Source organism: Pseudorasbora parva, chromosome 11 (genome assembly GCF_024679245.1).
Source record: "Pseudorasbora parva isolate DD20220531a chromosome 11, ASM2467924v1, whole genome shotgun sequence".
In the NCBI taxonomy this organism is placed as follows: Eukaryota; Metazoa; Chordata; class Actinopteri; order Cypriniformes; family Gobionidae; genus Pseudorasbora; species Pseudorasbora parva.
In genome coordinates, this window is record NC_090182.1 from 47,206,651 (window position 1) to 47,222,034 (window position 15,384).

Consider the following 15,384-nt stretch of genomic DNA (forward strand, 5'->3'; position numbering starts at 1 on the left):
AACATCACAGCGGCCGTCACAATTGATACACTGCATCAAGTGTTTTCCATACATGGGCTGCCAGATGTAGTCATAACTGATAATGGACCGACCTTTACGGGAGAGCTGTTTCAAGAATTTGTAAAGCGTAATGGAATCAGACATATTTGTACAGCGCAGGAACCTGCATCGAACGGGCTGGCCGAGAGAGCGGTGCAGACATTGAAGGATGGCTTAAAGAAAATGTCAGGGGCAAATGTTGAAACCAACCTTTCTCGTTTCCTGTTTCAGTATCGAATTACGCCACAGACTACTACAGGCCTGGCACCCGCAGAGATGTTGCTGGGACGGAAACCAAAATCCCACCTGGATTTGCTGCCTCCTGATGTTGGGGAGAAAGTGAGAGTCCAGCAAGAGAAGCAGAAAGCTAGGCATGACAAGCATGCGAGAGAACGGAGTTGTGGGGAAAGTGAGACTGTCTTTGTCAGGAATTTTGCCCGGGTCAGCGCTGGTTACCGGGAGCCATTGTGAAAAGAAGTGTTCCCCGCTCATGTGTAGTAAGGTTGTCAGATGGACATGATGTCTGGAGGAGCTGAGGAAAGGGGGAGTTCTGACTTTGAAGGAAGCCACGTTCCTCAACAGCTGCCATCCACACAGAGTCTTGGGGTAACTGCTGTTGCTGTGCTGCAAGGGGTTACGGCGCCTCTGGAAAGCGTACCAACCTTCCCAGGGAAAACTTCAGGAACTTTAAGGAGATCACAACGCCCAAAGAAAGCACCTAATAGGCTTAATCTTTAGATTTTAGAGTCACAGTTAAATAGATTTATGGGTTGCTGAAAGTAAAAAAAAAAAAAAAAAAAGGAAAAGAAGGGAATGTTCTTATTGGACTGTGTGGGGGTGGTAACGTTGATTCTTAGGGGGGAGAGATGTTATATAATGAGTTATTGTACCTTTAAGGAAGGTTTAAGTTTATGTTACGTGGCCCCTTTAAGAGTGTTCGCGCACTAGTATAGAGAGGAAGTAACTGCAGAACAATGTACGTGTTCGTTGTTGCTATGCTGAAGAAAGGCACTAAGTAAAGATTTCACAGTTCTGTTAAACACTGCCTGGCCTCCATTTATTACACATAGTAACTTAGGAACTTCTTTGTCAAAGTTTATGCAGCTGACACCAGAAGGCAAAGCTGAAACCTAAATGAGACATATAAGAGATAATAAGCTCTTAGTATCCTGAGCTTAGGGAACGCTCTGTCAGAGCCATAGCCTTGTGGACAGCACATTGAGGCACAGCAGCACCTCAGACAGCACAAGTTCAAGTCCCAGCTAAAGGTAAACTTTCCTGCTCCTGTTCCCTCCTCTCCCATTGTTTCCAGTCGCTTATCATACGGTCCTGTCCATTAAAGGTGAAAAACCCCAATGTCACAAAAAAACAAAAACAAAAACACAGCAAGACAATAAAGAGAACGCCCATGTTTCTCATTTTGCACTCCTTTTTCTCAGATATTTCTCATGTCTCAGTTGTGTCTACTCTTATTTCTCTTAATGGATATTAGGATAATTATCTGATAATTATCTTAACTACAACAAGAGCTAAATAAGAATCTCAATTAAGTCTCAGATATTTCCAACACGATCTCATGGTCATGCGTATAAATAGTACGAGTTTGCAATCTCGTGGAATGTATACGCCAAATTAATTTTTGGCGTGCGTATGGTACGCGGTTTTTCGCGTGCATATGAGACGCACTTTATGGCGTGTATATGACACGCTCTTGGGTAGGTTTAGGGTGGTGGGGTGGGGGGTTCGTATGTATAATACGCCATAAAGTGCGTATCATATGCAAGCGAAAAACCGCGTACCATAAGCACGCCAAAACTCATTTTGGCGTATACATTCCACGAGATTGCAAACTCGTATTATTTATACGCATTTTCGTGAGATCCGTCTCATATCAAGGGCAAGCCACAGAACTGAACTGTAAACATCTTAAGTTATGGCTGACATTCTCACAACACAATCTCAGACTCTTACTCGCACCATACACACCCACCCCGATCCCATCCCCTCCTCCATCCGTCTGCCTCTTCCCCCCCTTCCTCCCTTACCAAATCCAAACAAAAAATTCCATCACGTGACCACGTGTGCTGTGTTATGTTATGTTGTGTTTCTTGTATGTACGTATGCTATGCTTTGCAAAATCTGCATTTTTTTTCTTCGGAGAGCGTGTGGCAGCGCTGGTAAATGGCTGCAGCCCGGAGGCTTGCTCCAAAGACACATTTCATGCAGTGTACTTGTACATTTGTTATGACAAATAAACTTCTATCTATCTATCTATCTATCTATCTATTTCTCATGTCTCAGTTGTGTCTACTCTTATTTCTCCTAATAAATTTTGGGAGAAACATGGGAAGACAAAGCTGACACCTAATTTAGATAATAAAGAGATTTTCCAAGCTTCTCTCACCACAATCTCAGTTTTGACTCTCTTAGACATCTCTCATTTGTATCTATATTTGTTTCTCCTAAGGAATTTTAGGAGAACCATCTGATAAACAACTGACACTTAATCAAGAAACATCGGAGAATCATAACTATTGTGATGTATTCTGGTACTTACCACTAGGTGGAGCCCTCTACACTTGTATCCTTGTTGTGACATTAAAATGACAGAGTAAGAAAACAGTTACACAGTGAACAACTTGTGGTGTGTCGTGTCTTTATTATATCTTTATTTTCCTAAGTTTTACGCTGTGTTCACATCAAATACGATTTGGGCGTCAAAATCGCGTCTACCGCGTCTAGTTTGAACATTTTTAATCCATTCGCGCGTCCGCAGCTAATTGGAGGCGCATAGAAATCAAGCATTTGAAGCGAAATAGACGCTCGTTAAAGGCCCTCCTGGTGAAATATATTAAGCATTAAGAGCCACACATGTGGTTCAGCCAATGCACTACCTGGATGATCTTCACTACATGTATATTGTTACGTATTGTTTTTGCAGGCTCTTGTAATGCGGCATAAACTTTTCACTCTTCACACTAGCTCAGTGTTAGATCTGGCTAGAAATTAAAATTGTTTTCAAATCAAACACATCAGACTTTTCCTTTTACCTTAGACTGAAAACACATTTTCAAATAATCATAATTTTATAATTGTCTTTTGCCCACACAATACATTTATATTTTTATGAATCTATCCATTTCCATTCAGATTGAGTCTCTGTTACTCAAGCTAGGCCACAGAACCAGTCAGAAATTAAATGGTGGTGCTAGATTCAGATAAGCAAATTGTTTTATTAGCTTAGCCCAAGCTTATCATTTGAAACCAAAACTATGGTTTCAATATATTAACCTACCTATAGTTATTTCAACAACAACCAGTATTCCAATAAGCATTATTAGAGTTTTGCAAAAGTGAGAAGAGCATGAACCTATTTATTATAATTTGTTGTTTGTCATTTAAAACCCTCTACAAAATCATCAAAGCTCCTTCCTTCCGAAAATAATTACATTTATTAACCTTATTGCTATTTCATTATTTTCTTAGATAGAGTGTAAATCTTTACTTGGTTTTGTTTACAGAATGTAGTCTGGTGGCTTCATTTGCCACATTTTCAACACCTTATGGGTGCATGTACACAGTTACGTGTAAAATGGCCCTGCTGACCACAATTAAAACAATCTTTGTACTTCAGGAACCTTGCATTTTTCAGTCTGGCTTCCGGTCTTTAAGGCGGTGCCTAAAGCGGCGATTGCTTGGACAGTCAGAGAGGAGAGCTTGGGTCCAATAAAACATACATTGCCTCGCAATTAATTGTATCCTGCATCTGCTTTTCAAAACAAACATCACATTTGGTAATCCAATTATACAATCCCTCAGTTAGTGGGATTTTCCCTCCGGGGTTTAATGGCACCCCGGCCGTTTTAAAATCCATGAATAAGCTCTTACATCTAGAAATTTGAATTTCTCTTGTTCTCAATTTATTTGAAGCCTGATAAGTTGCTGTTTACTTTTCTTAAACATAATTAAAACATTGCTGCCCATTTTCTTAATAAGTATCTGCTTATTTCTTTAAATTGTGGGCTTCAGAGCAGAGCTGCTTATGGCATTTGCTCTCTCTTGTCTCAATCTTTTTCCCGACTGATCACGTTACTGATCATGTCACTCAAATTGTTAGCTGTAATTTAGTTAACACAAATTGTTATCCATAGCTTAATCAAAGTTCATACTCGCCAGCGATCTTTAAACAGCTGTGGCTTCTGTGTGACGAGACAACGCTTTCCCTTTCCCTGTTATCTGCTTCACATAGCACATTTCACATTTCTCACACACATTTCCCACAACAGCTCTTCGATTTATCTCCCCTCCAAATTATTTTTACTTCCCTATACCTTGCATGCATTTTTGGCCATATAATTTCTCATTTATCAAAATTCCGGTGTATATTCTGCTAGCTTGCTTTAGTATTTCCCCATATTGGCAGTCTATCTCTGTGATCTTTCATGTGCACGCTATTAATCTGTAGGACGTCTTGTACAGATTCTGACCCAGGACAGAAGGGTCGGATGCTTTTCCAAGCGCCCTCTATGTGATCTCAAATTCTCTCGAATTTCTTAACCACTTGCATGGTCTGAATTCTCCCAGAATATCTTAATCACCCACGTGACCTCAATTCTCCCAAACTTCTTGACCACGTTCCATGATCTCAGTTCTCTCAGAATATCATAATCACGGTGATCACAGAGTCAGACCCCCACTATGGTTATCTCTTTTAGCATAAAGTTTTTCATAAAAACTTTTCTTAAACCTAATTCTCAAATTAAACCAAATTCTCAAATTAAACTCATTTAAACAAATTAAAATTCCCCTGAATTTTAAGTAAGTCTCTTATCAGAAGCGTCCCGTTGCCACCTCGGGTTTCTCTGATTCCAGTGTTCGGACCCTCCGGACCCCCCTGAGCGGTCGGGCCTTCTCCCTCAATCTGTCGGGGTAAGGCTGTTACTCTAACGTGAAGGATGATCAGTCACCGTCCGCTCACGGGGTCCAGACGGCACATCCAAGGAATCCCACTTCTGACACCAAATTGTAATGGCAAAATAATTAACTTCACTGAATAAGAGACAAACATTAGCCAATTATGATTATAAAGGTTTATTTCTTGCAAGAAAAAGCCACAGTCAACACACTGTCATCAGTGCCTGCATCGAGTGTGAACTGAAGACATAACAGAAGTCAGAATCTCTATTATACCCCCAGTGTCAAAACCAGGGCCGGCGTTTGCTATAGGCGAGCTAGGCGGTTGCCTAGGGCGACAATTGTGTTAGGGGCGCGAGCGCGCTCTAGTGCCGCCCATTACTTCCCATTAAGCATAGAATCGGAACAAGCGAAATACAACATAATGTTCATTAAACATGATCATCATAGGGCGCCCCCTCAGCCACACGTTTAATTACTTATCAACCTGATTATTAGATTGAATTGATGGTGATTATTGATTATTAGTTCAGGCGTTAGGTCAAGCAAGTGCTCATCTTGCGCGTTCATCAAAAATAAGGCGTCTAAACCTGCGGATGCACATGGACGGAAAAAGAGAAAAAAAGAAAGGAAGAAAATCGAAAGAAAGCCCAGTATAGAGGTTAGTCTTCTTATCTCAGCCAATAAGTTGTCAAACTAAATAAAATTACTTAGTATCAATCTTATCAACTAATATTTATTTTATAAATATTATTAATATTGTCACTAAGCTATCACTTGCTAGTTTTCTACATAAATACTATACGTATTGCAAACTAGCCTGATAAGCCAGACCCACATCAAGATGTTTGGTCTGGAAACTCACCATAGACAGGGCTCAGTCCGAGGGGCGGATAAACGGTTGTCTTTCAAACTCCCTCTGCACGCGATAGGATAGCGCTACACCAACCGGAGCAACGACGGTGAAGCGGAGCTCGCTGACTGATTAAACATTCGCCGTATCCGGTCGGCTAAACTCCGAACACATCTTCCCTTTTTAAGAATGACTTCAGTGCCGCTCTTTGTTCTTTTCTCAGAGGAAAGCTTAACTCCAAGTCTTCTAGAGTCGCGGTCAGAGCTGATTCGAAAGACCGCCGCAGTTCGCCAGTTTCTGTGTTTACTAGAAGACTGTGTTACTAGAAGCACGCAAACGCAACTCGGCCGTCGTCATTATGGCCCCGCCCACTGACTCTATAGCCTACCTACACGATGTGATTGGGCCGTCCAGATTCTGAGGAATACAGCTCAGATAGGAATTGAGAGTTGCTAGACCACACTTTGCGGGCAAATTAAATTAGCTGCCGCTAGGGTGCGTCTAGATTTCTAGGCTAATTGCAAACATAACTTCACTGACAATAATCTACAATAACCTACATGGATGTCATTTAAATATCAAAAGTCCAGTTCGTTATAAATATGGATAACGTATGCATGTTAGTTATGAAAAGTACAAACGCTCTCTACGTGGGCGTCGGAAGGAAATAAATACGGCCTCTCGTTTTTTTTTTTTTTTTTACTGGAGCAGCCTAACGAAAGATGCCATATTATTTACTTTAAACACAAATATGCTGTGTTCACCAAATTCTTTACAGTGGCTGTAGTGTAGTGGTAAGACACATGGCATCAAGATTTGATGCAAATCGAGGTTCGATCCCACCTTTAGCCACACTCGCTCTATAAGGCATTTAAAGGCATTTATTTTCAATAAAAAGTGAGAAAATGTTTGAAAAGTGGAAATAAAGTGTCGGACGTGTTTAATAATAAGTGCTTCTCGGTTAGGGGTAGGCCTAGGAAAACAGACATGTGCTGAATTAGAATAGAGACGATAAAAGTGAGTGGGGTGGGGCATCCATCTTGCCTAGGGCAACCAAAGAGCTAGAGCCGGCCCTGGTCAAAACAATCCCTCTCAGTAGTTTTCCACACATGGTAAGAGTGTTAAAAAGAAGAGTCCTGCATGGCAGAGACAGATATTAGCTCCTGTATGAATACAAACAAACTCTAAATAATCCATATTCTTCATCAGTGATTACAATTTTCCATCACAGTTTCTATAAATAAAGGTATAGATTAGTAATACTTACTTATGAGTATAAATTGGGCTATAATTTATTATGGGCTTTATAGAAAGTGTTACATTGTGGTAGAAGAAAGCAAAACCCTGGACCCTATACTCATCTTTGATGAACCTTTTGACTTTTTTTCTTTTTTTTTAACCAAATGTTAATGGACTGAACTGCATTTATATAGCGCTTTTAACAGACCCTATGGCCATCCAAAGCGCTTTACATTTTTGCCTCACATTCACCCATTCACACACCGACGGCAGTGTCAGCCATGTAAGGCACCATCCAGCTCGTCGGGAGCAGCTGGGGTTGGGTGTCCTGCTCATGGACACTTGGTCAGGTGGAACCGGGGATTGAACCGCCAACCTTTCGGTTTGTAGACAACCTACAGGAATCACTGAGCCACTGCCGCCCCCAGGATTACTAATGCTGCTCAGATAGAAATGTATAACTATAAAAATAAACAAAAGTATTGTCCTGACCTCCGCTGGGACTGAGATACTGCACCTCTTGGACCTGTACCTGAATAACCCTGGTTTATCAGTGCATCAGAATAGCACGGGTTATGGTTAGTAGTTTTAAATGTGCTCTTCTAAACATAGCTTTTAACTGCTTGTAAAAATAAAAAATAAAAAATTAGCAGTGAAAAGAATCAATATAAAGATAAAATAACAACACTGGTTACATGTTAAAATGCAATTTAATGGTTAATCTTGAAATCATTTTGAAAGCAAGGATTTTTTTTTTTTTGACATTCTGCTGAGAACACACACACACATGGCAACAAGCCATTTATTTTTGAGAAGTTGCGCAGGTTTCATGCTTTTCAACATTTCGTCCCGTTTATTAGGGGTGTGCAGGGATTCACAAATGTTAGGAGATCTACCACTTCCTGATAATCATACATATCAGTAATAGTTGTTGTGCGTTCTTCATCGTCCCCGTATTCTCGGATGAGCTGACCAGAGTACGGGACTTGAAAAAGGATGGTTTCGCTACTAATGTCAACGGAGCAAGAATGATTGGATGGGACCTCTATCTCCATACTCACGGAGTGCAGGACCTTATCAAACTTGGATATCGTTTCAGAAGTCAAGCGGCTCTCATCATATTTCACAGAATATTTTCCACCTAAACCAATTTCAAGTTTTGGAATTTTTCCAGTGACTGAAAACTCTTTCGCCTTTCCAGATGTAATCGTTTGGCCCTTTAGTAAAGCGATTACTCTGTCTCTGCCTTGATCCAACTTCATCACATGTTTGGCGGACTTGCAGTCCCTGTTTTCAGCTTTGAAAAATTTTGTCACTTGTGACGTGATGAACAATTTCTCTTTGTTTGTATCATATTGATCAATTTCTAAATACTCTGATTTTATGTCATTGTTTAGGGTGAGAATTTCAGTGTTAATGTCTGTCATTTTAAAACGGCGTTTTATCATTGAAACAAAACCTTGTTTCCCTTTAGTAATGTAGAATTTTTTACAAATCAGTACTGGCTTAACTGGAATTTGGCCATTGTGTACATCTCCCCATGTGTTCCACTCTAACATTTCAAAGTTGTCTTTATTCACTAGAAATCTACACTTCTTATCATCTATGGCCGGTGCATCTGATGATTTTTGTTCTTTCACTTTTATCTTAATATTATCACATGTCCGACTTATACAAATGTAATAAGATTCGTTTTCAATAGAAATTGAAACTGAATCGTTTGACAATTCCAAGTAAGTTGTTGAGTCAAGAATGCTCTGGTCCTCTTTTTTCGCACGTATTCGATAATCACGAGAAAATGAACGACCATGGCGGTGATTAGAAGAACCTGCAAGAAAAATCAAAATGGATTACACAAACCCAAGACTGATTATATAATGATTATTAACAATAATTATGATTACCACTTCACACATGGATAATAGTTTAGTTTACGTGAGCAGAACTTTGAAACACAAGAACCGGAGCTGAACTACCATTGCTATGAATGTTAGAGAGATCCTCTGTGGTAGAGTTAACTCCAGTAGAGTCGACTGTAGACAACAGCAGACTGATCTGTAGCAGAGCAAAGATGAAGAGCGTGCTGAAACCCATCGTCCCTTTCTGTCACAGTATCTGTGAAATATCACCAAACAGACACGAGAAGGAGAGACATTTGATTAAACCGATGGACATTCACATTTCGACAAAAGTGTATCTGAACATGTAATGTATCAAAGAAGGAACAGCGCTCTGGGACCACTTTGGGGATTTCTACCTTGATTTGGCCTACCCAAATAGAAAGGCTTCCCATACCCACATACAGTGGTCTCTAAATACACAACTTTTGTGTCGTTTTACAGGAAACCCTTTGAAGTTACATAAAACACAGCTAAAGCGTTTAAGTATTGTCTGAGATAGTATAAATCAGGCCCTGTGTGCTCTAGCACCCTGCAGGTAGATCTGGCTGTTTCCACTAGATGGCAGCGTCTTGATAATATTGTATGCAAGATTTATTCAAATGGCTCTTAAAGGGATAGTTCACTTTGAAATTAAATTCTGATATGTTTTAGCTTACCTCATGGGCATCTGAGATGTAGGAGTGTTTGTTTCCCCAGTAGTTTCAATTTTGATCATTTTAGGTCAAACCGTTCTTGTCTGTGCCTCACATAATGCAGGTCTATGGTCACCACCTCAAAGAGCATACACAGAGAAGTCCAAATGAAACAATCCCCCATCGTAAGTACACACTGATGGCCTAAGACACCAAACGAGTGGTTTGTGTGAGAAAACGAACAGTATTTATATAGTTTTTACCTCTTGTACACAACTACGTCCGACTGATCCGAGGGCGCGCGTGCATGTTTCCTGTGGTGTACAAGAGGTAAAAACGATATAAATACTGTTCGTTTTCTCACACAAACCGCTCGTTTGGTGTCTTAGGCCATCGGTGTGTACTTACGATGGGGGATTGTTTAATTTGGACTTCTCTGCGATTCAAGATCTTGAGAATCGGAATCGAAACGATTCTTGAAATTTGAATCGAAACCCAGCCCTAGTTTTAGTCATAGACTACATCCAGATGGGATTCAAGTCAAGTCATCTTTATTTATATCGCGCTTTTACAATGATGATTGTGTCAGAGCAGCTTCAGTGTTAAACAGGGCAATACTGCAGCAGAATTAGATTTGGCTGTACAGTCGTTCTGGAGAAAACAGTGATGTTATCAGCTTATTTTAATTTATCATAGAGCGACAGTGTTGGCAGATCAGTTTATACAATGAATTAAGACCCAATAAATTAATTTTATTTGTATATTTAGTTGAATAACTTGGATCATAATGTTAGTGTCCCCAACTGAGCAAGCCAAGCCAAAGGCGATCAAAGGAACCAAAACTCCATCAGGGCATGATGGAGAAAAATAAACCTTAGAGAAACCAGACTCAGTTCTCCTCTGGCCTATTAACACACAGTGGATGATTATTATTCTGGCAACATTACAAGTCAGAAATCATATTATATCAGAATATTCAAAATTTCTGGCTATCACGCCACAGACGTATTTATTGAGGATGATGTGCCAGCGAGGCAAATTCAGAGAAGACAGCAATTGACACGGATTCAGAGCAATGATCAAACTTAGCTGGAGTACATCGAGACATCAACAGCCCAAAGCTTCACGGTCCTAGAGCTCGTCCTGGGTCAACATTTCATTCAGTACTTAGGCAGTTTTGATTTACAATGTGTTTATTACATGTGAAATTATGTTATTTCACATGTGCTTCTATCACTCGTTTTTGCTTCTTCTTTACCTGTGTTTTGATCATGAGATTTAGGACTCTTTCAGAAGATGTGTCATAGAGCCTCCTATAACATGGACTGCCTCTGCACTCTCGATTCCCTCAACACGAGGAGCTGTCAGTCAATACATGGGAAAACAAAGTGACTTTTTAAAAAGTAACTACTTTTGCTGTAAATTTAAATGTAATGCATCACTTTACTAGTTACTTGAAAAAAGTATTCGGATTACATAAGCCATGTGACTTGTAATGCATTACCCACATCACTGCTTATAATAAATTTTACTTTATGGAACTATTTTGCCTCACATTATATAATGATTGAATCTTTTATATCAAAATTTCGACAGAACATTCCTAAAATAAAATAAGAAACGAGACAGCTTGTTTGAAGTCACATATGAAATATTGTGCCATGTCTTACCTGTGAGCTATCACCTGTAATTGTAGAGTTGATGAGCGTAAAGCACTTCTCAGCTTCCTGACACCTGTGCAGTGCAATGCACTCGTATATATCACAGCCCTGATGCAAATACAGTCGTGCACTATCACGTTTTCATATGTGGTCAGAACTGTCCTTTTATTTTTTTTCAGTTGCTAACAAGCATTGGTCAATAATGGAGCCGCATGATCAAAACTTTTCAAATTCAGAGGAACAGAAGTCTGTTTGGACTGAACCGTGAATCATTTTTCATTGCTTTTACACAAACAAGTATTCGATGAGCACATTTCTTATATTCATACTTTACCATCCGCAAAACACTATATATTTACAGCACAATTTTCAAACACTAAAGGCCTTTGTACACTGAGCCCGTAATTCACATGCGAAATTTACGTACGTCAAAAAATAAATTCGACCTCACATTAGGTCAATCACGCTTGCACACTGCCTCCGAAACTTTTGTCCGTCAAAAAAAAAATTCGGAACAGGTTCGATTTTCTGTATTTTCTCATCGGTAAAAACGCGTTTTGAGAGAGGTTTTGACAACTCAGAGCCACCATACATATTATTCTAGCAAAAATACCACAAATATTCTTATATCACAGCTATAATTATAGCACATCAAGTCTCTGTAAGGCTGTGTGTGTGTGTGATCGGATCCATACTGCCAGGTGTTCGTGATCAATTGATTCACGGAAATTGCAGTATCGCAAATCTCAAACTGAGCCGCTGAAACTTTGAATCTGTCGTTCTGGATAATCCCGCTGGATAGGAGGAAACTCTCTTCTCTACGCGATCGCAGGAGTGGATGAACACAATATCTCCTCAGGACAAACAAATCATCCACACTAGACGTCACTTTGTCTTGTTTTGCATTTTTTTCCCGTAACGCATTCATTAATACGCATCGGACTCAGTGTGCAAGGTCTCTGTGTGTGACAAATTTTTTGGATCACGAATATGAAAAAACGCATGCGAAAATATCGGACCTTAATATAAGACCTTAACACACTTTCAAAATGGATAAAAACACATTAAAACTAGAATGATGGCAAACTGTGCATTTCTGCAGGAATTATTTTGAAATATAAATATTTACAATGGAATTAAATAAAATGATTCCAAACACAACTACTGTAATTGCAATTTCCGATGAAAGCTGACCCAGGTATGCCATTATTAGTAATCGATAACAGTTTTAACAATTACTAACAAGCATTTACTGATGCTTACAGTTTTTCTCGATTGTTTACACACATTTTCTAAAAGCATGCCTCATAAACTCAGAACTCTACACACAAATCATAAAACACACACACACACAATGAGCAAAACCCCTCAATTCTCCTGCAAAAGGAGACTTTACATTCAAAACAATCTTATTTCTTCTCAAAATTGGTATTTTGTTTCCAAATGACATACAAATCATCGTATGAATAGACAAACATCATGGCTGCGTAGAAGAAGGATCCAGGGTACTAAAATGGCCAGCCTGCAGTCCAGATCTTTCACCATTAGAAAACATTTGGCGCATCATAAAGAGGAAGATGCGATAAAGAAGACCTAAGACAGTTGAGCAACTAGAAGCCTGTATTAGACAAGAATGGGACAACATTCCTATTCCTAAACTTGAGCAACTCGTCTCCTCAGTGCCCAGACGTTTGCAGACTGATATAAAAAGAAGAGGGGATGACACACAGGGGGAAACATGGCCTTGGGTTTGTACACGGTAACAAATATATTTTTACAATTTCAAAACAGAAGAGCTAACCTGTTGCCCTTTTCTGCTAAAGCTCTGTTTGCTGATTGTAAAACTGTGACAGGAGTTTGCCCTTGAGATGAGTCTGTACCCCCCCCCCCCCCACACACACACACACAGTCATAACCAACTTTCAGCTTCACAGCAGTTCATTTACATTCACAATGCACCATAATTAACAAGTGGTTTTGGTAGTTTCTGTGCATTTTGAATGTGAAAATAATTCATGTCTCAGATCCACTAATTCTTCCTGAACACAAGCAAAGGTTTCCAACAAACATCCTTAAATCCCTAAAAATACAGACCTAAAAAAAAAACAAAAGACATCATTGTATAATATACCAGTGGTTAAACTTCTTTACAATTACCATTGTGCTCTATGTTTGCTCTGTTGTCTGTGTTTCTTTGTCTGGTATCCCTAGTTCATATAATGTATAAAAAACAATAAAGGCATCAATAAGAAGGTTTTACATTAGAGGTTTGAAATTCAGTTGATTGATAGATTTATTTATTTATTATTCTTTCTAAGGCAGAGAATATGACAGGGAGACACGTCTAAACCATATATAGCTGGATTAGTTCAATGGACATAAGGAAATATAAGATCTTCATGTGTTTAGGGTCATAGGATTCAGAAATATATTTTGGAAATGTATTCTAGGTGCAGAACATCCAATTGATGGAGAAATATATGTTCAAATCCTGTTTGCCATACAGATTATTTCACTGCCTCTGTCCTAAATGTTCTCTCTCTCAATATTCAAAGTGATGAATTTGAATTCCTGCAATTCCACTGCCGAGTATAGCACTGTAATTGCCGTTATCTTGGTAGAATATATAGCAACTTGTCTTTAATTTACCTAGATTATTCATAAAGACGTTCAATATTTTCCTTGTACTATGCTATCATGAAGTTTGTTAAAACAAAACTGGGTTAACTGTCATTGTAGAAGCTGATAAAGTCTTTGGCAGTTACAATGGTAGACCTTTGAAAGAGCTAACAGTGAAAGAGGAACAGACTTACATATCTCTCCTGATGTCATGAACCAGTATGACTGAACTCGATCGAGTAAACTCGTTCCCTCAATTTAACAGAGAGAAAAGGAGTCTTGTATATTTGAGTTCACTTACAGTTTTTTCCCGTTGCTTGAACACATTTAGCAAAACTTTGCTCGTTGTGCCAAAACTCTACACACAAGTAAACATGACACAACATCTGTGAAACTCTACTATCAAAACCTAAACTCTGCTATCAAAGCCTAACATTCCTTTGTGAAAATGTAACTCTGATGACAAAATGATACACACTTGCATCATATGAATACACTTAATGATCAGGGGGAACACACTAGTCTACTTTATATAAAACACTGTAGTCTTTCATTTTCACTCTTTTTATTCAGTTCATCAGTTAGTATTCTGTGAAGAAATGCAACACTTATAGTTTCTTTTGTCCAACAAAGGCTTTCACAACAACCAAAAATGAAAGGACTGAAATGTTACAAATGACATAATACTGTACATCACACCCAAACTCCAATGAATTAGGCAGGATAGAATCTTGGAAAATTCAATCAATTTGTTTCCTCTAAATTATTCTGACATGTCACCCCAAACCTTAAAACATGAAACATGAAACCTACACCAAAACTCCCAAGAAGTAAGGAACATGCCCTTTAAGGCAGCATCATTAAACTCTACCTGATAGCAAAGTCCACAAAAGTCCCGTACATAATCTTCTAGTCATCGATGGCCCTGGCGGAGGGCAAATTACTATTAACTAATTGATTAAGTAATATGTAATTGTGGTTATGGGTTTTGAATTAGTTAATAGTCATGTGCCCCAATAAGTAAAGTCAGGACATAATGACACCTTTATAAATCATTAGCTAATGATTAATTAAAGCAGACAACTGGAAATTGAAATGCATGGCTCGGACCCCTTGTGGTAATTAACATGTTAATTTACATTATTAGTAAATATAATATGTTATTAGGAAATTAATACATTATGACACTATTAATCATGTTGAATTTTCATTAGTTGCTAATAAAGTAATCATTAATAAATGGGTTAGTTCACCATTAGTAATACATTAACTCATTATTATCTGTGCATTAGTTAAGCAGGAACTAATCCATATTAGTGCACCCATATTGTAAAGTGTTAGTGCAAATTTCTACTTAAGTGATTTATTCAACTCTATGATAGCCTGATACACAAAAGCCTGGTACACTTTTTTGATCTTGGGACTCTGTGCCTCCGATTTGATGGTAGTAATTCAAACTCGGAAAGTAATTCAAATTCAACCCGATCACATGTAAATGCGTATAAATAGTACGAATGTGCAATGTC